General features: G+C 45.2%; 1 protein-coding gene across 15 annotated transcripts in view; it reads left to right on the top strand.

Moving 5' to 3' along the window:
* Positions 1–25,087, top strand: part of LOC128877005 (protein turtle-like) — a 213,708-nt gene that overhangs the window by 12,197 nt on the left and 176,424 nt on the right. For 9 of the 15 annotated variants that reach the window (XM_054123904.1, XM_054123917.1, XM_054123906.1 and 6 more), the window contains one exon: positions 5,280–5,396. The exons of the other annotated variants lie outside the window; for them this stretch is intronic. The gene's annotated coding sequence lies outside the window, so the exon portion shown is untranslated. The remainder of the gene's footprint in view (positions 1–5,279; positions 5,397–25,087) is intronic. 15 annotated transcript variants of the gene reach the window in all.

Below are 25,087 nucleotides of genomic sequence, written 5' to 3' on the forward strand. Positions count from 1 at the left end.
TATTTTGTCAAGTCAACAAACGCGTATTTGCCAACGAAGCTCTGGCCGGATCCGTGTTTTCGAGCGAGTCGCGCCACTTGAAGCTTCGAACGGCTATTCTCTCTATCGCCTCCTCTCTCCCTATCGCTACCCTCTCTCGATCTATCTCTCTCCTACGCTCGCTCTATGTATCTAGTCTACAGCAATGTAACTAAATCAACGAAACCATTGTGCCACGGTTAATAGCTCGACCGAATTAAGCTCTTCGGTCGCGTAAATGAGCTATAAATCGTTCCAGTCCCGACAGGTTGCCTGAGAGTGCTTAAGCGAAAATATTATGTAGCTCTGTGTGTTATCCAGCCGTTCGAGAGCATTAATTTTAATTCGTTTTATCGCCGAGTCGGGTTCTTTGTTCTGTTATTAGCGCGTTATTTTCGCTTCGTTGGCCAGGCCGCTGCGAATTACCTCGCAAAACCGTCGACGATAATGGACGAAAATTTCTGGTCCGTGAAGCCTACCGAATAGGGGGATCGGCGATACCGTCGCCGCTGGTATTGTATCAAATATTATTTCCCGGCGTTTCGGTGCCGCCAGGAAGTATTTGCTGTTTCAGCCATGCCCTGGCTCAAAGGGGTTGCGAATGGACCAATGCCGGAACTCAAAACAACCGTCACCGTTGCATTTCGCTCCTCGAATCGTTTTTCGATCCAACGAAGAGACATTGCATCTGTGGATTCATGAATTTGCGCGACGATTTAGACGTTTACTTTTTAGGTAAGTCCTCTTGCGAATCATTTTTGACGACTGCGCTCTACGCGAAGACAGGCTTAAAGAAGACACGGTAATCCGTTCGTAGGGGGAGTATCGTTCACCCAAGGGTTTCCTGGAGTAGCAAAAGAGAAGGAAACAGGGATGAACGAGAAAAAGGGTTGGTCGACGAGGAAAATGATCGAGTCGAGAACGACGCGTAAGAAACCGCGACGTTAACAAACAAAAAAGTCGTTAAACGGTACTTAAGTGGGATTAAAGGGTGAGATCGTGCCTCCCCGCGTTCCGGATACTAACGACGAGTCGTGGATGGGGGAAAAATGAGCTACTCCCGCGGGAGGAGACGGGGTTCGGGTTTACCGCGGAGGCGAAGAAAAAGAAACGCCCGGTGCTCGTAAAATCTGAGACGAGAAGAAATATATCTTTCACCAAGACTTGGCCGGGTCTCTGGTAATTCTCGATACAAAAGGCAGGTTGTTCCACGCAGCTGATACTGTTACAAGTTGCAACCCCCCATCCCTGCCCCTATCGTGGATTTCTTGTCCGGGGAACAGGCCAAGCGCGAGTTTTGCCCCGGAGAATGCTTCATCGACGAGTTTTCCTTCTTCTACCTTCGTTCCCTTTATTCTTTTTTCTGCGTGTTACGGGTGTTTAGCTTCGAGCTTTCGCGGTTGTAAAGATAAATTTGAGTACTCTCGGAGACTGATTGCGAACCGAATAATTCAGAGTTAATGGCGCGCGATATATGCAGCGCGGCTCGTTACCATGCGAATTATCGATGTCATTAGCCAAGTTGAAATTAATCGACGGCCTCGAAAATGGCCGTTTCCGAAGCAAGTCGGATAAGAAGAATGGTTTGCATTAACGCGCGCGTGGACGCTCGAACTACCTTGCCGATAACGTGCAGAGGCATTTCTTTAAAATTGTATACAGGGTGTTCGGTAAGTGGCGGTACAAGCGAGCGAAAAGGGGGTGATTCTACATGAACGAATACGTCAAAAATGTAGAATAACAATTTTTCATTCGATGCCCAGGTCCGTCGACTCGCGTAAACGTGATATTTTCCCTCGATTGCAGTCATTCAGAATCGCGCGCTCCGATATTTCCAGCAATTTGCCAGAATTCAAGCTCGTCTCGTCGCGTCGGCGACGTCGCGATTATACGCGCTTCTAGAGTATCGGTTCGTCTATCCAAAAAACGTTAGACAGACGGGAAAAGGGATGTTAGAACGAAGAAGCAGCCGTAATAAGCAGTGCTGGGGATTGAGTTAGGCGTGTCGAGCGTAGGCGGCACCCAGTCGAACGCCTTGGTGGAAAAATCAGGGAAACGGGAAAGGCGCGCGTCGCGTCGGTGGGACTCGACTTGATTGAACTTACTCGCGACACCAGGAAGAAAACCACTTGGAGCGAAAGTTTCTTCGAATTCCAAATAATCCTGAATGGATCGCAATTTGTGGACGGGGAGGTTTGAATCGGCGAAAAGTTTTCCGCGTCTCGGCTTTTCACCGAGAGGGATGCGCTTTCGCTCGAGGCGCGGCGGTATGAAACACGAAAAACTCGACGGGGAAATCCCTCGCGCTTACTCGATTTTCCATTGTTAAAAGAGCGCGTTTTGGGAATGTTTTTCGAATCGCACAATTCGATTTTCGTATTACAATTTTGGTTGGAGGAAAGTTACACTCTCTATGGGTGGAAGGGTGTGCGACCCTTTGTGCTGGGAGCCATTTTGTCGAAAATAAGAGGTATACCTGGTAGAAAAATAAAATTTACTCAATCCATTGATAATTGGTAGATACCGCAAAAAAGGGAAAAGTTTCAGGGCTCCTGACAGAGTTGAAACGTTTATTGTGGTGGACGTTTCAGTCACAATCGGGCGAGCAGCCTGTGCTTTTCTTCTCGCGAACGCGAGATTTACGCCGCAATTTGTAGATTATGAAACGCCTGGAAAAGCGGGATCGGTAATTAGGGAAATTATCCGTCACTGTACATCCCTTTACGAATCCCTGCTTACGGTTTCCGCGTAGTTTAATTGAAACGTCACGGAAACGAATAGATCGAATATAATTGCCGACCGTCGAGTTGACGTTACGTTGGATTAAACGAGTAATTATCGGAAAGTTCGAAACTCGTTCGAGGTAGGCACTCTTTGTCGGCTTCCACCGCTCGCTTGTACACGAATGTCTAACGTAAGTGTAGCGTATTTTAGAGTTACGCAATGATGCTTTAAGTTTGTTTTTACCCGCGAGAAAATAATTAAATAGTTAAATACATCTTAGAATGCGGTTGACTTCCTTACACGAATTCGTTTGTTCTTTGCCGACGGAAGTGTCAAATAGTCACGGAGGATCCCTTGCCCTCGAGGGTGTGGTTTTTACCTGGATCCTCGAAAACCCTCCGAAACGATGCTTTTCGTAACTTTCGAGAATAGAGCCGTTCACTGCACAAATCGATTAACTTCATTTCTAGAGAAATCTTAAATTTAAGTGTCAAAATTGAACTTGTTAAAAATCTTTCCATAATCAACTCCGAACTTGAGGACGTTGAACGCAACGGTTTTGACCACGAAGTACCCTGATGTATCGAGGGATTAATGAACCAATCGGCGTACGATTGATTGCTGTCACCGTTGGTATTTGATTAGGGTATCGACCAACCGCGTTAAACGTTTCCCTCGTTTGCCAAGGTGGCCTCCAACTTGACGACCAACGTGTCGTAGTCTTGGCGGTATTGCATTCCTTGGTCTTTCGCGCCCTGATGGAGGAATTCACCGACGACCCTCAGGGCATCCGTTAATCTTAAGATCAATGGATTAAACCGAGTTCGTGCCGTCCACGCGAGAATACAGAGGACACGAGCTCCCTTGCTGACTGTAGGCGGCTCGAACGTTCGGAAAGGACAGGATACGTTGCAGGATACCACGAAAATTTCACCATTCTCAAGTTTTCCGTGTTTCCTCGGTTCTTTTTCTCGTTTAGTCACGTGCTACTCGTGTTTTGTAACGCTCGACTCGTCGCCAAATACCGAAACTGCTGACCAGCAGTGTCAGCATTCCGCCAGATCCACGAATTCTGACCCACTGGTACACAAAGCGATTCTGAGAACTAGCACGAGCGGTACATTACTATTTTCTGAGTAGGGAAAGTTTCTTTCATTAAAGTTTACCGTTCGATTCTTGGTTATTAGTATCACCTATGATACTAATTCCTCCATTTTCCACAAAATACATGAACATTCGAAGTCTGCCCACCATTATATTGCAAATCTCGAAACAATCTTTGAATCACAGAGCAGTATAGAAAAAGATCGAGTTGTACGAAAAGAATCGAATTTATCAAGGAGTCAGCCACGCGAATACATCCTGAAAACCTCTTCGACTGCTGATCCTAGCGCTCGAGGAAAACACATTCGTCGCGGAGCGGTGTATCTACACCCGAATATTTCGAGTAGCGACTTTGAGCGGAAAGCCAGCCTCGCGTATTGCATTCCCCCTTCCCTCTCGTCACCTTTCGTTTCTGATAGACGAACTTGCCATCAACCCTTGGGGCATCCGTTAATCTCGAGATCAACGGATCAAAGTAAGTTCGTTCCAACTACACGAGAGCAACGGACGAAACGAGCTCCATTTCCTTTCTCCATTCGGTGCTTTTCTACTCTGTTCCTTTCCCGTGTTCTGTTGCTCCACCCTGTTCTTCTGCTCCGTTCCTCCCGTCTTTCCTCGAATTCAACGCCATAGTCGAATATTTCGCTGGATTGTTTCTGTGAAATCGCATCAGCGTGTATACGGGGTAATTCTTGTAACTGGAACGCGTTATAGCTTTAGTCCGGGATGGGAAAAGATTGTGGAGGAAAATTTTCTGTCGTCTAACGACCTCCATTATCTCTGTGGCCCGACTTTTCTCCCCATTGGTGAAAATCGCATTCGTGAAACTGCAATTACACTTTTTCTATACGGAGATATCTAATCTTTATTTTACTAATATTGATTCCTGAAAAGATTTATTTTTTTATATTGTAATTCGAGTAATACCTGAATCTCTGTAATTCAATAAAAATATCTCCTGGAGCATTGAATTTTCGATAACCTTATTTAACACCCTTTATGTACCGAATACCCCAGGGGTAGGGTTCGATAGTAATTACGTAGTCGAATGAAATGGTTTAGTTTTACGAGTTTCGCGCCGGATTAAACGTATGCCTCGGGGAGGTGTCGCGGCTGCCAAACGTTGCCCCGTCGCGAAGAAGTTTAATGGAACCGTGTAACGGGAAATATGTGTGCATATTCCGAGCATAGTCATACCTATCCCTAACATCGAATAGGGTAAACTTGTCCGAATCGCGGCTCCTGAGGGATTTTTGCCCTTGCACGGGAAGGATTTGTCGCACGAAGTTGCGGAAGATATCAATCAAAACTTTGTTTAGTACTGCAACGTGTCCCTAACGCTATGGTTCGTGATAGAATCCAGTAGATGTGTTTAAATTATAAGAATCCCCAGGTAGACGATGACTAAACGCGATTTTTCCTTTTTGTTTCAGGTAAGTCGTACGAAAACTCGTCGTAGACGAATTCATGGCTGCTCTTCAGAGCAAACTCTCATCGGAGGTATATACCGTAAGAGGCGAAGAAGCGATATATGTAGTAATTAGTTACTGGTAAGAAATAAATATTTGTTTTTCTGATAATTATTATTATTTTTTTAATATTTACATACATCGATGTTCCCTTCATCAACGATACTATTTCAACGATCCACCCGGATATTTCTCTTTGCTCCTCGAATTTAAAGAATTCTATCCCATCGTTGTCTGAAACAATTCGATCTAATCTCGACTCCACCGCCAATGAGTTGGTTTGCACAGCGAGGCGAGACGGCAGTCTCGATGCATTGGTCATTCATGGTTCCTTCAACTTGCTCGTGTTTGTAAACATAGAGGTAGAGCACGCCTTTAGGATTACTCACGGTCTGGATACCGGTCTGACCGATCCTCGACGCCACTGGTTTCGCCTAAACTGTTCTCATATTCACGGTGGTTCGATCCTTCTCCGGTAACTCTCCGGCGCGGCGGCGGAACTTCTCGTCCGAGAGTAGCTATTAACGGAACGGAGAGAGGCTGGACGTACAGAAGAGAGAAAGAGAGTCAGAGGTATCCGGCGTACCACGAGGAGAAAGGAGACGGAGGGAGTTTTGCAAGCATCGGACGAGAAAACCGTGGAAGTAGATAGAGGGAAAGATCAAACCAGACTGAGAGGCGTTTGTTGGTTCGACGTGAGCCGGCGAGAGACGAGGAAAAAGACGCTTGGTCGAGAGAAGATGTTGGGTGGATCGGAGGGAATCGTGAGACCACGGATGGTAGGATCAGAACCACGCAGATGGGCAGAGAGCAAAGGGAGAACCTTGGTTCCGCGATGGTGGTAGGGATGGAACGTGGTTTGTTCACTTTCCCGAACGATCAGCTCGCTTCCTCAGGGCGCGGTCGTGACCTCCTACCAGTTGAAGGATTGTTCTTGATGGGAATTTCACTCGTAAGATCGACGGATGGATCATCGACGCGGAAGGCCTGTTCTCGTTGGCTGGTATCTTTATCAACGCGTTAACCTGGCAGGAAGTCGTTACCACGGCCGATTTATTTTCATTATTCGGGCTCGTCGGCTGTTTTCAAACTCGTGCCGTTTTACTCCGACGTGTCTGCGTGGTCAAGACTCGAGACGCGCATAGCCGTACCATGGACTCCGGAGTTACGTCACCTTTGGGGCACCAGGCTCGTGCCGTAACTCGAAAATGTCCGCGACTCCGAGTCCCCCCGTCTTCTTTTTCCGCGTTATCGGCGCATTCGCCGTCCTACAATTCTCTTGTACGCGACTGACGTAAACAAAGCACTTGGAACACCGCGGTCCGTATTTTCGCGAGAATGGGTAAACAAACTAATCGCGAGAATTTATCGAACCGAGTTTGAAAGAGAGGCGTGTCTTCTGTTTGGCAAATTCCGAACATCGAAAAAGTGGATGCACTTCTAGAAGCAGTGGTAGGAGTTTGGGGTTATATTTTTCTTATCTTATCAGAACATTTATGTTGTACGATCCACACAGATAACTATACGCCACAAATGTATAAAATGCGCAGTCCATCGCCAAAACAGGTCTTCCTTCGTGGCAATTCGAGGCGTCCTATCTCGACAAGTATGCAACTTAGTGCACGACTGTACATACGCGATACGTGGTCGAGTGCTTTCCTCGAGACGTTAGATTGGCAACTTTAGAGTCACGAACGACGCGTATATATGTACAATTGTACACATGTATGCACGAGCGGGCGTGAGACAGTGGCTTGCACAGTAGTCGAAACAAACTTCTTCTGAGCGCAGCCCGAAAGTTTTTATAGAGTTTCGAGAATACGAAAGGAGCACACCTTAACACCTGAACGTCATCGTAGCCGGGGCTTGTTTGAACTTTCCTCCCATAAAACCAGTTCTTAAAAATCGTGTAAACTTTTAAGCAGCGTTTGCGAGCACGACTACACCGTGTATAGCCGAGCTGCGCGAACCGTAGGTGGAATAGTTGCATGCAATGTTCGAGCGGCCGTGTGCAATTCTCTTGGATCACAGTTACTCCTACGGTGAGGTTAAAATAACGTTTGGAGCCGAGAAGTGTTTATACACGGAACAAGTCGATTTTAGATGGGAGGGGAATTACTTTGGAGTACTCATGGTAATGATTCTGGTTGGTTCTGCTGTGGCAGTCGGAAAAATGATAAAATAATTTTGTAGGAAATATGCTCCACAATTTTACGTAAAAAATTGAAATCATTCGCGTTGATAGTTTCCCCGCAAAAAACTGTAAAAGTCCTTCCGTTTCCGCTGGCGTACGAGAACGCTCGCCTGGGAGGAATCGTTTTGGAATCTCTACGGGGGAACCGGTTTCGAAAAATCGTGCAAAGTCGGAGGTAGCGTCCACGGACGGAACTGCATCTACCTGGGTCGTAGAAACCGTATTATTACCTGTAACGATCGCGGTCGGCCCGACTTCGTGTTGTAACGACAGCAGTCGTAATCCCAGCGTTAGGGGAGCATTCGAATGCGACTGTGATGGACACTCGTGGTCGCAGCAGTCGAAACTAAACTTCGTAGAATTGCTGAACCCGGTCGCAGAGTTTCGACCGGAAGGAAGGAAGGAAGGAAGGAAGCTGTCTTCGCGCTTGAATGCCTTTGCAAAGACCGTCGCTTAAACATTGTCTAGATGTTGTGAATCTAGCTAACGAATCGATTGTACGGTACCCCCGAGGACTGCGTTCGCAATCAAAACTGTATAGGGTGATTCGAGAAACTGGGACGTGCACGTGGCTCTCTTCAGTTTCAAAGTGTCTGAAATGGGATCTTGTTGAAAAATGAGGAGCTTTCAGTTCGAGAAATTTGTAGATGATGAATTATTGTGTTGGTTTATTTAGTTGGATCATCCTTTAGATCTTATGGATTCGAATTTGTTCTTCGTTGAGTTATTTATTCCATGTACGTATGAATTTTTGATACGATCGAGTAATAGAATTTTCAAATCGACCTCTTTTCTACCAAACACCAAAGAATTTTTGTTCGTTTCAATTCCTTTCGCTTTGGCGTTGTTTGCTTATTTTTCCGAAAATTTGTCGTTCCGGTCACCGATGTTAAACGGAGCGTCCTTGCATCGTGGGACGTCGGTGGAACTTTAAAAAAGTTGTCGGAGATTTATATCTCGTCGGAAAATTGACAGGCAGTGTTCAAAGGCTGTCGTCGCGTAACCGGTTTCACGGGAAATGAGAAAAATCAAACTGATATTTTTATGACAACGTTCGTAAGATAACTTCGCCTCGCGAAAGAACTTTGACGCGGCATTGTTCGATTTCGACGGATCCCTCGGGGCCTAGAGATTCGTTCGCGTCGAAAGTCGCGGTTGCTGCTGGATAACGGTCTACGACAGAGTTTCCCAAACTGCTTTCCTTCCTCGAGATTAATTAAACTACATCCAACAGCAAATAGTTAGTTATTCATTTAGATTCGTTTAGAAACTACGTAATAAATTGTAAGGATAAATTGTGAAAAAGATTTCAAGAAACTTTGAATTTCAAGAAGAGAAATATCGGTAAAAACGTGGCAATTACCTTTTTAATTAAGAACGAGATATCCAAATATCTGTGTTACGCAATCCTTGATAGTACATAATACGGTAAACGATGGGAAAGTTTGTCCCAACGATTCCCACGTTCCAAATTTTTGTTGCTCCGGCATGGCAGCAGCTTGCCATTGCCACGGAAAAAGATACTCGAAATCAATAAACCTGAACGCTGGTTGCTGGAAAGAAATGTTCTTGATTCGGACGAGACATCTCTGGCCAGTTGTTCGTCAGCTTGGACCACTTTGACGAGCACGGGTCGTAACGCTTATCTGCAAAGTAATACTCGATCGAATTATCTTCGTTTCGTTCGACCAGGGAACTGACTCTTCGACGAGTCTTGTGCGAGGCGAGCTGGCGTCGAGACACGTCCAAGGTGAACCAGTGTTCGAAGAGCAGCGCCACGAATACCTAGAGGTACTCTACATACTTCGTGGCTGGAAACCTGAAATTTCTCTTGCGGGCCCGTATTAAGTCGCTAACGAAAACAATTTTCTCGGTGGAGGAGACCGATCGTTCATTAGTGAATCAAACTAGCTATTAACAGTCAGAACGTTTGTCGCAACCGATAATAACAAGAAGAAGTCGTTATTCAAATAAGTAGTTAGAGAGGCCTGAAACAGAATTTAGTTTTATTGATTGGAGGAAATATTGGTAAGAAACAGAAGAAAGAAGAAGAATTTCATTTCATATTGTACATATAACCCCTCCAGTCGATATCGAACAGATTCTACGCTTTAGATAATTCATGTACGAATATTCTATGCAAATTTGAAGTGGATCGGGTCAGTAGTTTCGGTGAATTTTCGAGGTCCAGCTGTAGGATATGTTACTTTGGGAAAGATCTGATACGAGTCCATCTTCCAATATTTCTCGATGCAAGTTTCAGAAGGCATACTTCCAAGTGTACACAATCCTTCGAAGAACTAACATTACGTAGCATCCATATTGAAAATTCTGCAAAATCAACAAACTTTTGCAGATTGGATTAATCCAAGTATCCTACTTCCCAATTTCGTTCGTTTCCTGAAGACGTGTCCGTCGTATTGTTTTCTGATTTATCGACGCTTTACGTATTCCAGGCGCATAATGACTAGCATTATAGGTGTCGTGGCAGTCGAAAAGATATTGGCCCACCAGAAACTTATGATACTCGCGAGACCCACCGAGCCGTCTGTTGGAAACCCAAGCGAGTATCCTTTTCGGTCGATTTATCGCAGGGTCCGGGGCACCCGTAGTTTCAAGACCAATTTTGAACTTTTCCCCAGCATCTTGCGGATTATACCCCCGGAAAAACCAGTTTCCTTTCCCCCGTAAATCCTCGCGCGTGGGATTGTCGTGGACGCGGTACGAACGGGGCGAACTTACCAATTCGAAGAAATGAATCTCGTTTTTTACCGGTTCGAGGCCAGCCAGCGGCCGTCTGCTCCGGGCAGAATAATATTTAGAGTGCTTTTCCCGCTGGAAAATCCTTGGCCGCGTCGCAAAGCCACGGGTCATCGCATCGATACGAAAACTTTGGTCGAAATTGATAGAAAAAGACATTCGTGTCAATTTTTTCTGAAGCTTCTTAACAATAAATTCACGAGTTCTCTGAGAGATATATGCGAGGTCCAGTTTGAGAAACGCTGAGAATGGAAGCGTTTGAGCGCCAACTTCCCTGGCTCGCTGGTAATCCAAACCTTTGTCTCTTCGTCGCGAACCGAGATCGAACATCATTTTCGAGCAGATCGGGAACGATTTACGAGTCTCTAAATCTTTCCCAGCCGGAGGGGGATTTTCCTGACGGGCGGGCAACGAACCGTGTGATAGGATGTGAGGAAAGAGAGAAAAAAAAGGAAAACAACCGCGGGAAAAGCACGATCTCGTTTCCCCAACGACGATTCGAGCCAAATCGGTGGCGTACACTGGCCAGCCGTTATAAATTCGTGTGTTCTAGGAGCCTCGTCCTCTTGCTGCACCTGCACCTGCATTTATCCGTGACACAGCTGTGAGCAGAGAGCAGGCACGCTACCACGTAAACTATAAATCGAGGCCTAAGTAATGGCCGATCGAGCCCGCGAATTCGTGCTCTCTGAGGTCAGGAATAAAGAGAGCATCACCCCCGTCATATGCTAGCTTCAGAATTTTATTATTTTCACCAGTACTCGGTATTTGAAACGTAAAATGTTTGCCGATCGTCAATATGTTAATCGAACAATTCCACCCTTTCTCTATCTGCAAATTCTTGGCAATGCTTTCGTTCGACACCGTATGCACACAGTCATCATCCTTGCCTGCGACCGCAACGACTACAACCGATTCGTGGATGCATTGAAACGGTGCTCAGCGGTTCACGTTGACTCTCCCTTCTCTACTTTCGAACTTTCTGCCCCTCCGACGCGGTTGACGAGCTTATTCCTTTCCAATCCAGGGCAGTAAGGTGGCCAACGTTGCCAACGTTGCCAACAGAGTTCCTTGAATTTCGAGCATAGGTCCCGCGGCTGGATGAAAGCAGTCGCCTTAAATACGCTCCGCAGGGCCAGCACAGTATCCTTGTTCTGCCGCCTGGCCAGGGCAGATCGTGCAACGCAGAGGCAGATAGGCCTTTGCCAGACTCGTTCGGGTTTGCCCTCTAACCGTGGGTGGTCGAGTTTCCGGAGCAACGAACGCTTCCAATTTGCTTTGGAGGGTGTACCTTCTCCGCACGTGCCTGACGTTGACCCGACAAAGGCGTTTCCGTGCCTTCGATACACGAGTCTATCGGGATCGAAACGCCAAGGAGCGACTGCAGATTGAAAAATTAAAGAACTTACTCGAAATAGGGCTCTGCGTTAACCCGGGTTAGGGATGGTTGCTTGGAAGTACTGAATTGCTTCTTTAGGGATGCGATCGAGTAAGGTCTGAGGTGGTAGTCTTTGAAAGTGTTTTTTTGGAATTTATTCCAAGTAAACGGTTCGATCGATTCGTTTGTGGATTTTATTCTCCGTTTTACAAAGTTTTATGGTGGGGAATATATTTTTGTTATGTTCGTGGAACGAACAGGAAGGATGTTTTAAATTAAAAATGTCGTAGTGTTCGTTGACAGAAATTGGAATAGTTTCAGAAATGTAGAATTAATAGATGGTGGCATTTAACAAAAAAATTCTATAAAAATAGGTGTTTTGGGATAGGGTAATGTTCTCTCTAAGCACTTCCTAGTAGGAAGTTCCTACCGCGTGTAGTATTGGGGTAGTCGCCTGGGGCAACGTCCTGCGAATGTTTGCGCGCAAATGTATGCCACGTATTCGCCCGGGTTTGTAATAAATTCCACGTGGTTACATGGCACCGTTGACCCGATGGAAATGTACAAATGCTTGTAATTACGTCGCGCTTGTAATTACGTTTAACCGTTTCGATCTGACATGGTAGCAACGCAAGGAAAGTCGGGGTTGTCGATTAATTTCATGCTCAAACGAACACCAGATTTATACCTTACGGACCGCGGATCAGTGTACCTGGTGCGGTCGATGGATAATATACCCATCGTATATCAGTCGGTTACCTTTCATGGAGACACGTCGAACTACGTGTACGTAGTGTCGGATAGTTATTAAAGCAGTTGAGTTTATCGCGTCAATGGAGGCGGTGCTTGTTCATCGTTTGCGCGACTCGGTCAGAGGACGTAGGAATCACGGTTTAAAGAGAACTTCCGGGCTATGGGGCTGGAACTTGTTGTTCCAGTTAGTTTAGAACAGCCGAATATTTTACGATCTTCTAATAATCATGTACTTAAATAATTTAGGATGATCAAATATTTCAGCTATGCTCGAATAGCTAAATAATTCAGTAGTGGACATTAATTAATCGAATGTTTGATTAATATTCTAATAGACAAAAATTTACTGAACATTCTGTACATCGGTGAAACATATGGACATTTACAGATGATATTTATTATTAACTTGTAAAATGTATTTTCTAAATTATTTGTTGCGAAGTTCTCTTATTTCTCTGGTTTAGATTTACCACTAGTTGCTTTGTACACCAACGCTTTGTTGACCTTGCCTGTTCTATCTTTCCTGCTTGCGTAATAATTTTGAGGTCAGGTTGAAAAGCAGCTTCTGGGTACAGCTCGCCTTTGTGCAGGATAATTGTTCTCCTATTCGATACTTGTAGACTGTGCTACGTGCACGATACAGACAAAATAATAACGACGATAGTAGTGTATCTAATAATATGATATTTTATACTTAACATCAAGGTTAGTTTTCACCCTTTATTAGCCACTATGAAAGCTGGTACTGATATTTCTGTGCTCCGCGTGTAAAATTCCATGAATTTGTCCGATGTTTCTTGCGTGTATACATCAAACGCTGCTGCGCGGTGCCATGGTCTATCGGAAAATTACGAAAGCAGTTAATATTTCCCAGCGAGAGGGTGGATCGGTTTCCACGAGACGGGACACGGAAACGCGTTGCGGGTTGCGTTTACACGAATCACAATGTCTGAAGGGACCACGATGGCGCTGTCCTAGCTGAATTTATAAACCGTCGTACCAGCGGCCGCGTCATATTTTAATTAGCGGAACGCCAGTGAAATCACCACGGACCATTCTGCAAATATCAATTAATCCAAGTATCGGCGCCGGTCCCTGCAATTAATGCCGCGCAAATGTTTAGTCGGTTTGCGGCTTGAAACCTACGTCGACCATTGGTCCTCGATGTTGGATGCCATCTAGAACCAAAAATTTCTCGAATACCAAATTCGGAGGGTTCGAATAACCTGACCTAGTTCCTTAAATGAGTTTCAACTGAAAATTAAGCATAGGGGTTATTGTTAATTTTTTCAAATAAATCAATATAAAACTAGTTATTTCCATATTCATTTGATAGTTCAACTGTATTATGGTTTCATTGCAATTGTTGGTTAAGTCACCGCCATTACTCCATTCTTCACTACCTATTCGCCGATAAAGCAATCGTTTCGGTGAACAAGTCGAGCAAAGGAAGAAAAGAGATTCTTTCGATCTCTTGCTCGCTCCTCAGGGCGGTTTTACGTTGATTTCAAAGCTGAATGCGAGCAGATTCCGTGTTTTCGTTGGCGGGCAAAGCTGCCCCAGAGAAACGAGCGTAATCCGAAAATGGTCGTTCCCATGGCGCTATATTTCCATTCGCGGCGGTTGACGAACAGGAGCGCTCATTACGTTCTCCAATTCATCGAACGTCGCCGTCGTTCGTTAGGTGCGTTTTCAATCGGCGTTTCCCTTCCTCTCGCGTTCAGGTCTCATAAAAGACATCAAGCGGGAAGGACCGACACTCGAGCGTAAAATCATTGTCGATAGTCCGTGAAAAGAGACGCTGCGCATTCTTCCACCGATACACACAACGTTGAACCTGTGAACAACCAGAACTGCCGTTTCGACGATTTGTCGGTTGACCATTAAGGGAGCGAAATGCGAGGGCTGGAGCGAAAAGAAAGTGTCCCTCGAAGACGTAGAATTTACAGTCGGATGCCACGGATTTTATTGCCTTCCTTTGTAATAGAAACGTTGGTCGAGCAGTGGTGACGATGGAATCGTAAATTCGATGGCGAATTTATGGATTCATGCGAGTATAAATTTAGATGCACGTGGACATGTTTAAATAAATTTAGTAGTTGTTTAAGAGGGTAGTTTTTCTATTTCCTCAAGTTCGAGGTGAACTTTCTCGACAGTCTCAGCTCTCACTCCGATTGCTCCTGAATTTTACAAAAGATTCCTCATTATGAGTTTGAGTTCGTAATTATTCGCCGCTTTCCAGTGAACGGTAGTGGGCTTCCAACGATACAGTGACTGTACTACGCGTAGGAGTCTGTAACGAATCACGTATGTAAGAGGGGGTAGCGTGGGTGCCGGGGAAACGATGGCCAGTGTTTGTTCGCGAAACAGAAGGAAACAGGAAGAAAAACGAAGAGTTGGCAAAAAGGTGGTTTTGATTAAACTGGCATTGCGCACACGGAATGGACCAGGAACCGATAACACCTCGCCGCTGGCGATTTGCGATGCGCGCTCAGCCCCCCCCGGTTTTTCCCCTATTTTTTCAACGTCACCCTCCCGTGGACCGCAAAAGTCGATTCCTGGTATCCAGAACGCAGTTACTATATCGTCCACTAGTGTTCCAGAAATTTTTTCTTTCTAAATAATAATATTACATTGTTTTATTCACGCTGGGGATCACTTTGAACAGTTAGAGCTCTCCCTCGAAGGGTTAACGTACCTTGTCTCGTCACGCGAATGGAAAAACATTTTCCAAACGCTGAGAACGTATTTCTGTATCGTTACGCTTCGGCAATTAAACCGAGCTTAGGTGCGTCCCTTTGATCCCGTTTCGATCTCGGATAATGACGTAGCTCGCTCGGCAAGATCGTCCCTGGTCGCTTTGTACCGTGGGATTAACATAGATCTGTAACGTGGCCGTTTGAGCAGGCCACGATTGTGTCTGTTTGCGGGGAACGGCCGAATACTGTCGGGTTTCGAGGCGATCCCATTTCGCCAGCGTCGCCTCTGTTCGTCCATGTGCCGCCGGCGCCGGGGTTGCCTCCATTTTTATCGATATAATAATCCCTCTGTCAGTTACGAGCGAACGGAGAAAATCTCTGTTGGGTACACCGACACTAATACCGCTGAGCGCTACAGCGTCATACCTCAATCGACGAATATGCAGACGTACCCGCACGTCACCTGCATTAGTTCGCCGCGAAAGCCATTAGATAATTAAACTGGGAGCAGCTTCCGCGCCGCGTGCCCTGGATACCTTAATTAAACAACCCATACGCGCGGAGGTTTACGGCTGGCGAGCACGTCGGGTTCCCTCGACCGTATTTTCGCGCGAAACTTTTTCACAAGAATAACAGTCGATCAACTGCCGCGGATAAGCATCCTGTAAACCTGGACCACGCTGGCTGGTTAAGTCTTTCGAGAGGGATTAACGAATCTGCGTGTGGCGAAGTGATCGAAGGGTTAGTTGTAATGCTTTGTTATTCCGTTACGTGAAATATGGGAACTAGTGACGATATTGGCGTGGAGGTTAATGAGGGTTGCGACACTCTGTTGAACTCTCTAATAAATGTACCTCTATTCTTTGCGTTCTTTAGGGTGTTTGCGAATTAATAATAATGTAACATTTCCGGTGACTTGATTGCGCGCACGAAGAAGGTCGAAAATAACTTTCACCTGCGACAAGGAGGTTCTCAGCCCTCCTCGTAGTTGGCCAATATTGGGCTGTATGACATTTCACGAGTACAGATTTATAGGTGGAATCGTATGGGACGATCTCTCTACAAAATGGCAATAGATTCATCGACGTGTTTACGCACGGGATAGATTTATAGAGGCGAAAGGCTTTTGGCATCGTACACACCGAAGGAATCGCGGCGACGCCAAAGGTATCGACGATATGATAATATCGTCCTGCTAGACGATACCCTCAGGTCCGTAGCTAAAGCAGTTACCAGGGTGCCGTCTCATGGGACAAGAGAAAATCTATACCTTCGTCACAGTGAACGTCGTTTTGCTCCGAATTTAATCTAGGAATTCTAAATCCACCTGTTAAATTCGTCTGGATTTTGTGATTTTCAAGAAAAACGCCATTTCATTTCTCTTCATCGACACTACTCTGCTTCTAGGCTGAAAAATTTCTTGACCCTCTTCCTCTGCATTTTAGAAATATTCGTCTGGAATTTTCAGATTACCTCATTTCGATCAAAAATTCCTCGGTTTTTTTGCGAAAAATACCATGTCTGCGTACCGCGTGCTATGCACCCTTCGCACCCTTTCCGTTCTCGGGTCTGGGTACGTTCGTTGCACTCTACCGTGGATCGAGCTGGTTGTAAGGTCAATTGATTACGGGGGGCGCGGGCGCAGCCTGTAATACATCTTTCGCGTGTCATCAATCTTGCAAACGTGTTTGCATACATACATTGTCCTCAATGGGCCGCGATGGCTCGAGTATAACCGCTCGATGAAGCGATTAGGCTATGGAACGGTGCCTAAATTGCGCGCCAGGAGGACGCGATCACGCCGTTCTGCGCCGAGCCTTTATTTCGACCCGTCCGGTCCCCCCATTCGATCCACGCCCCCTAATGATTCGAGTTTCCGGTCTTATGGTAGCAAACGGACTCGAAAGAGCGGAACGACGAAAATCGGCTTGTAGACCAGTGGTTCTTTTCTCTAAACTCGACGCTCGTATTCACACTGCACTCTTGGTTTTTTTTTTTAGGTACGTTGCACAGTCATGGTAATACACGGTAGAATAGAAATTAGGAAAAGCCCTTTAATAGTTAGTTGGATAACGAAATCCAACCTAATTTGTGTTTAAATGCCACTTTGAGGCTCCTAGATTTTGTGGCCCTCGGTGATTCTATACCATCTACTAGAGAGAGATAAATTTTCAAGTAGCTTGGAAGAATACTCTACCCTAATTTTTTTTTATTTTTAATCATGGCTAAAGCTGAGTTGGTCACCTCTGTCGCGGTTGATCGTGTGACTTTTTGGACGATTTGGACCTGACCGATTGAACCAATAGAAGGGCACAGGAAGAGCGTCATTACAGGATTGAGGAACGAGGGTCACCTTTTACGCTCCCAGCCCTCCTTTCCCTTGGCGCGCAACTCTTGGTCATTGTCACGGTCATTTCCAATTAGAAGTTTCTCAAACTGTCGTTTCCTCTCGTCTGGCCCGTTTGTTTGTCCCGATTTAATTGATCGACGCGACTGGTCCGCTGTCCCGAACCCTTTGGCTCCGATTGGCTCTCTCTTTTGCACCTATCGCTGCATCTGCGGTGCTCGCTAGGTATCGATTCGTCGGAACTCGATTAACAGTTGCAAATTTAATTACGTGTAACCGCGCCCATGGCGTCGTTTTTTCGTCCACTCATTCCCCAACCTCTTTCTTCTACTTTCCTCGCAAAGTTTCTTCGCTTTTACTTTGTCAGGGGCAACTTGGGGTTCGACGATTCTTCTCTCCATTTTGCACGATGTCTCCAAGCCTTTTTATCCTCTTCGGAGTGCTTTTATCCCAAAGTTGAAAACACTATTTTTTGCATAGACTATGTACTATGTTATTCCATAACGAGTGCTATTATTTTGAAAGATATCTTATTTAGAAAGAGAGAGAAACGCGACGTCCCCCAAAGATTTTCGAGCCCTTCCCGAAGACCTAAATACTCCCAAAGTCAACAGCGACGTCGCATCCATTACTATATTACGTCATAACCGGTCTTGAAGTGCACAACAAATTTACCTTCACTCTTGCACAGAATTCAGGACGAGGGATCCGTCGAGAGCGGTCCAGCAGACCGATCATGCCCGACCAGAGTCGAAGCATGAAAAAGGACTCGATCCCCTCCGCTAATTTAATATAATAGATCGAAGAAAACGCCCTGTATCCTTTGGCGCGTATCATTGTCCTTTCGCGTATTAATCTTTCCGACTTTTCCCAACTTCGCTCCCATCTCCTCGTTCGATTAAAACAAACAACGTCCCCGTCCGTCCAGATTACGACGGAACAATAAGATAGGCGCGATAAGATACGGAAGGATGAATGCTGCGAGCATAATACCCGGCCCGTATTCAGAACGTTGGATATAGTCGCCTTCGAGCAGTGATGCGCAATGTCCTGTAAAGTATCGTTCTGGTTTCCATGAGATATTTTGTTAGTTCGAACTGATACTGGAAGTGCATGGTTTCGGTATTAATTTTATATAGTACCTGGCTCCATTATTTTCTTTCAATTTTTCTTTCCATCTGTTCCTGTTGTTTTATTCCCCCTTCTTATTACTTACATCCTCTTGATTTTATTTTCTCTCTACCCTTCAGTCCAGTTATTTTTCTTGTTACCAGCGAGGAGGTTGCGCGCCACTGTCACAAAGCAAGGAGCTATTTACACCGATGATATCCGAGGTGGCGAATAGGAATCTTGCGTCGAGATTCGCGGATGCCTAGCCAGGACCGTGTCAAGAGGGTGGCTGCCAAAGGCTTCGCGGCCCGGGTAATATGATTATTCTGCTCTGTCGGATGGCCCGAATCCGTGCGGCAAACTTTACAAGTTGCGCGCGAGTACCACTCCAAGATAATGAAACGATCCACAAGTTGTCGAGTGTTCGCTGCCTTCCGCCCTTTCTTTGGCCGTTGGCAGCTTCTCTCTTCTTACCTCGGCCACTCTCCCAGGGGGAACGATCCGGGGGGAGCTGGAACGTTTCTTTTCCCGTTCCCAAAGAAAAGGATCCTCGAGTCTTCCGATGTTATTATTATTTCAATCGAGATCTCTTTCTGTACCTAATTCATTATTTCAATTATTGAAACATATGAAAGTCTCGAAAGGTCTTGATGAAACTTTCGTTCGATAGCATTTAAATAAAACGAATTACGTGGTTGGTTTCATTGGTCTTCTGTTATTCGAATAAAGTGTTGCCCATCCCCGTCCAGAAGTCGCGAGGGTTAATCGGGCTGCCCGCAACGGGCACTCAGCTTCGCAAACACGATCGCGTTATGAAATTCCAGTTGATTAAATTAAGCGATTTCTCGTTCCCGGAACTTATCTTAATAAAGGCACTGGAACCGCCGCTACCTTATACACGTATTCCGACATCTCATTAACGATTGTTTACCGAGTGCCGGGAGAGGAAAGTGCATTCAGCGCGCCAACTTCGCTGGCTGCGTATTTCTCAGTCTCGAGAGAAGTATTATTTCAACCTTGTTATTTACCCATTATGCAGCTTAATAATAATAAACGGCGAGCGCGACTCTGCTAGACGCGCTCTCCATTTTCGTATCCTAATAGGAAAGATTGTATTACGAGCTCCGAACTGTGTTTGTTCTTCGTTGTTTTCTGTTACTATTCGGAACTCGAATGATGTTAATGTTCGGAAGTCAAGCTCGCTTTCCACCGTGGGGCCAATTTCCAGGCTACTACTTTACAATAACACTAGTACGACGAAAAATCATATCGGTAATGAAACGTTGAATTACAAATGACGCACGAGAAACGAGATAATAAATACCGTGGAATATATTTGTTTCGTTTTCTAATAGTCTCCAGTTATATTCGACGCGATATGTTGGAAAGTATTGTGACGTGTTCATGGCTGTTAATTTATTTCGGAGAATAAACCTCCCCAGGCTGATATTACCCGCAGTTCGCTTATCGATTAAACGTCAAAAATAATCGTTCGGCGGACACGCGTCCCAGGCTTCCTTTATTGTAATAGTTAACGGTTTAGTCGATACCCCGCACAGAAATAATTCCCAGGAACGCTGGGGGAGATTTGAAATTTATCGTTCGAATTTATTGGATAACCGTTCTCCCCTGCACACTCGATTCCCCTACATTCTTCGTCGTTGTATCGCGCGACACGAACTTCGGAACAATATTAACGCAGCTTCTGCAATGATTCCCCTGTAAGCCTTGACTGTCAGCGACATTCTTTCGCGCCACTGGGTTTGTTAGCGAGAAACTCGTTTAGTTACCAACTTCGGCTCCATCCACTTCGATACAAGTCTCAGAACATTCAGACAAGTGTATCTTAGACCAGGAAAGGGCGAGATTCTCTTGGAATGACGAGTAACGAGGAAACACTGTGTAGCAATGTTTCTTTTGTTTACAGGTTCTAATTGTTAAATTCTTTTAATTCCTAAATTCCTGTCGGTTCATCCGAATGAATAAATCGAAGCAGAATATCGTTGGGTCTAATGTAAATATTTTCGTCGCAGTTGGTCTCTTCGTCGCGGAATATCAGGAGATTTGAACGTCTTCCAAGAGCACGACATCCGAGTTCCCTGTAGCGTTGCCACTGACGTCGATCGGATGGATCGGTCCGAATGTTATCGGCGACCAATGAGATCGATGTATTTATGTGACCCACATGTGCATAATGTAATGGCTCGGACCTAGTCCGTCCTGTGCAGACGCGTTGCGGCAGCTGCAGTTAATGCATCGCGGGACACGGCGTTACTATCGCTTACGTCTATCGGAAACCGTGCGCGATTGCACCTACGTTACCGTAAATCTGCATTACTGATTACCTGCTTCGACGAAATTGCCGCTCGAAAACCCAGTTGTCTATGGAAAAACCATAAATCTCATTTTACGCCCCGTGAATTCTGTAATATCACAATTTCGCACCCTCGATCTACGGTTTTTTCTTTTTCGTTTGCGAACACGTTATATTTGTCATTGTCATTCTTAATTATGATTTATTCTGTACTACTGTCTCTATTTTTTAACGAGTAACGAGTTCATTTTTGGCCTGTCTAGTACTATATTACATTATTAGTTGATTTATGTTAGTTTCGGAACAACTTAGTACCGCACTCTTGTTGGATAAATATTCCACGTGTTTGCTCGCGTTGTTGGTAGTGTGTGGTGTTTACGCGTTTGTCGAGTGGATAAGAAGCGTGTTGGGAAAATGTTGTCTCTGCTGGTTTCAGAAGAAACAGAGGGTGGAGAGATCTCGAGGACCCTGGAATCCTAAAACTAAATACATTGCGGTTTGCACACGAGCTCACAGGATTTTCCAATCTTTTCCTATGCGCTACGCTTGCTCACCAACGCATGGCGAACCGCAATTTAAATTCTGAGGGGGGGGGGGGGGGAGCACTTTAAGGCACTCCGAGAATCAGGGAAAGTCAAGGATAAAGACAGACAGATTTCGTACTTTGGTATAGGTGAAGGATAGAATAACATCTTTCATTTATGTATAAAAAATTAGAGAATATCTCACTTGAATCTCTTGGTGAATATTACTAGGAAGAATCATATTCTTTTCAGTCAAAGCACAAATCAAAAAGGAATAAAGGAATGATTCTCCTTTTTGCTCAAAGGGTTGAAAACGTCATAGGTGCAGCAGGAAATTCGAAAATCTGGTTAGCTGAATCCTTTAATTGCGTCTGGTAACGACGAAGGTTGACCGTCACTGGCATAGATCAATGGACGATATCAGATATTCGTAGTGTCGAGAGAAACGGTCGACGACTCCTCGAGGACGGAGTGAACGCACTCGTGGCTGTGAGAATTCAGGATGCGGCGATGCCTGTGGGAATTGCGTGGCGTGCATTGTGCGCAACGCGCGGAAGATATATGAACAGTATATTCCGGGCGCATCTTTCAACCCCTGGGGTGGGCTTCCCTTTTCTGTTCACGGTCCTTTTCTTTGCTTCCATTCAACCAGGTCTCATAATTAGCGAGACCGCTGGCGCGTGTGGCCCGCGCAATTACGTAACCGACGCGTTCGCTTCAGAAATGAAGCACGTCGCGCCGCGAAAGAAGAATCGACACTTTTTGCAAAAAAGTAACGTGTATCAGAGACTCGAGTATTTTTTTTTTTTTTTTTTTTGGCTTAATCGGTTCTCGTGCTACGCGTGGTCGTACGATGTTTGCCCGCAATTGCAATTTTTTGGCGCAGCAATTTATTCCTACACGACATAAATAATAGATCAAGAGAGGATCGAAGGGAAGCAATGGAGATTCTAGAAGTAATAAAATTGTTTCGGTTTCATAGATAGAAATTGAGGAAAGAGGACTGAATTTCAGCTCCCATGATTACCAGCAAAGATACTCTCCAGAAGTGATGAATCATCCCTGGACATTAATGGTTGATGCCCCGGGGAATATCTTGCCGCGATAACTCCCACTTGATCAGTTTCATCTATTTCTCTTATTTCTTCCGACACTTCTGATTCGATTTCGCTCGAGCCAAGGCGCGCGCGCTACGCGATTCATTAATTAGAGCATGCGCGTCGATAAACTAATCTAGTGTAAGAGCCTGGGCTTTGTAGGGGCTGTATGGATCTAACTCGGTTACGATCTTCGTCTCCGTGTATAGAAATCAGTGATTGGCAACGTCTTATCAGAATGGGAAGTGTATGAAATTATGGCAAATCGCCGTGGACAAGCTTGCATGGAATTTTTAAACAAAATTGGTTTATAAATCGATGAACCAGTGAGGAAGTTCATTAAATCGTGTCAATTTTTCTAGAATCGTGTCACTTGGCTGGAATGTCCTGCGCGTGTTCTCCATTCGAGTACGAGTTGCGACGTGGGAAAAAATCCCTGAATCGCGTTGCAGGTTGAATTGCTCGTATTCGCAAACAAAGACAATAAGATTGCAAGTTGGTCGTCGGTGCGGGTTCCGTGGATTTCACGGTCTTGGCTCCGACGTCGGTCGTAGCCTGTATTCCCGCGTCTGGAATTACGCGGAATTGCGTAAGAGCGAATTGCTCGTGTGCGTGAGCCCGTGTAATTCGATTTCAAGTTCACGGAGAGAGAAAGCAGGTAAACGCTTGTCGCGACACGCGCGATTTCGTCCCGCGGACTCGACGATCAAAGCGGGCCGACTAATTCCATTGAAGTATGCGCGAGTACGATACGTGAGAATCGTTTTGGAAATTTTATTTTAGCCGAGGAAATCCCTTTTATGGAAAATTGTCGAGTACATCTTAAACTTGGTGCATTGATCTGTGAACTGTGTAATTTTTGTATGAAAATGGGTAAGATTCTAGATGTAGTAACTATTCCCGTGGGGTGAAGCTTTTGCATAGATTAGAATAATTTTGAAAGGAACCATTTCTCTCGAACCATGAAATTTCAATCATTAAACTTTTGAACTCTCCAGTTCCCAACGACTTCATCATGTTTCGTTTCCGACGAAAGCTTTTTAATGGTATTTTTCGTGGGAATGGAAAATACCATTAAAAAGCTTTCGAATTGTGAATTTCGCATTGTGAGTAACGCAATGCACACAAAGAAAATTCCCTGGTATAAAGCCTAAATTCTCTGACAAATGTATTAATTGATACTGAAAAAAGCACAATACCCAAGATACACAACGATACACGATGTTCCTAAATTATGAAGCACGTACATTTCTTCCGTGACACTGTGAAACACGGTCCGTATTTTCGAAAGGGGTGTACTCGCCCCATGTAAACACGTTCGCGAGCACTGGAATAATCTATACGCAAAATTATATCCAGGACAACGTTTCGTTCCGCGAAAAGGAAAAAAGAAGCGTGTACTCCTCGGGGCGGATACGCGCGGGAAAAATTTTAACGGTCTTCTCTGTATTTTATCACGGCTGCTTGCATGATATAACAAGTAGTTATGTGGACCTACGAGCGGCAGTGCCGTTTCGCCGCAGGATTCTCGTTGTACCATGGGGGGTGTTATATTTCCTAGCAATGGGTGGTAAACTTTTTTCCTGGCCCCGGTTATGATATACGCTCAAATCCTGGCTTAGTCTTCTCTCTTACGATTTTCACGATAAACTTCTGGCCTTTGTATCTCGGATTTATCCCCAACGTGCGAAATTATTAATATTCTCGATGGCTGGTACAACGAAACGTTAACTTTTTATAAGCGACGAATTATTAGCGTCAATATTACAGCGTTTCAGGATGTTTAGGGGCACCCTTATTTTCGAAATGGGAATTTTCACGCTGTACTATGCTTTAACATTCTTCCAACAGGTGATTTCGACCCCGGAACCTCTAAATATTACCTCTATCGAAGAGTTAACGTCCAAAGAATCATCAATTTTTTATAAGCACCGATTTTTTACTATCCCCTTTCCGTAGAATAGTTCAATATTAAACCATTCCAGGTCGTTTAAAGACACTTTTCCCTTCGAAGCGCGAATTTCCACGCTCTACGACGATTTAACATTTTTGATCGGTTGATGATTTTCGACCAATCTACCACCGTACTTGTGCACGTTGCCTCTCTCGAGGGTCTGGGGGACTGGGAAGGTTGGACTGCTCGGGTTGTTAGCGTAATTCCCTGATTTGAATCGCTCCTCGATACCGCTGAAGCGTTCTCTCGTTAGATTCTCTTACCATTTTCCGTCCACGGATCCCGAATAAATGCATACAAATTTTTATGCGTCGAGATGGGACCTCGTTGACTTCCATGCGCTCGAACCGCGATGGATTCTGCGTCCAGCGAACTCGAGTGCGCACCCGTCCACCGGTATTTCCCCTTGGGTCTCTCGCGATCCACTTCCTCGGAATGCTAGCCACGAAGAAGGGGAACGATATCGTCGACGTGGAATCGCGTTTCCGTGGACTTGTATATCGGCGCGTTTCACGGTGTACTAGAACAGACGAGAGATTAGATAAAAAGGGAGTAAAAAGCGTATTTTTCTAGTTGCATCTTCGTGGACTCGATTACAGGTATGTCGAGGCAACTTTAGATTCAAGCAAGTGGAATATATAG

Source organism: Hylaeus volcanicus, chromosome 5, assembly GCF_026283585.1.
Source record: "Hylaeus volcanicus isolate JK05 chromosome 5, UHH_iyHylVolc1.0_haploid, whole genome shotgun sequence".
In the NCBI taxonomy this organism is placed as follows: Eukaryota; Metazoa; Arthropoda; class Insecta; order Hymenoptera; family Colletidae; genus Hylaeus; species Hylaeus volcanicus.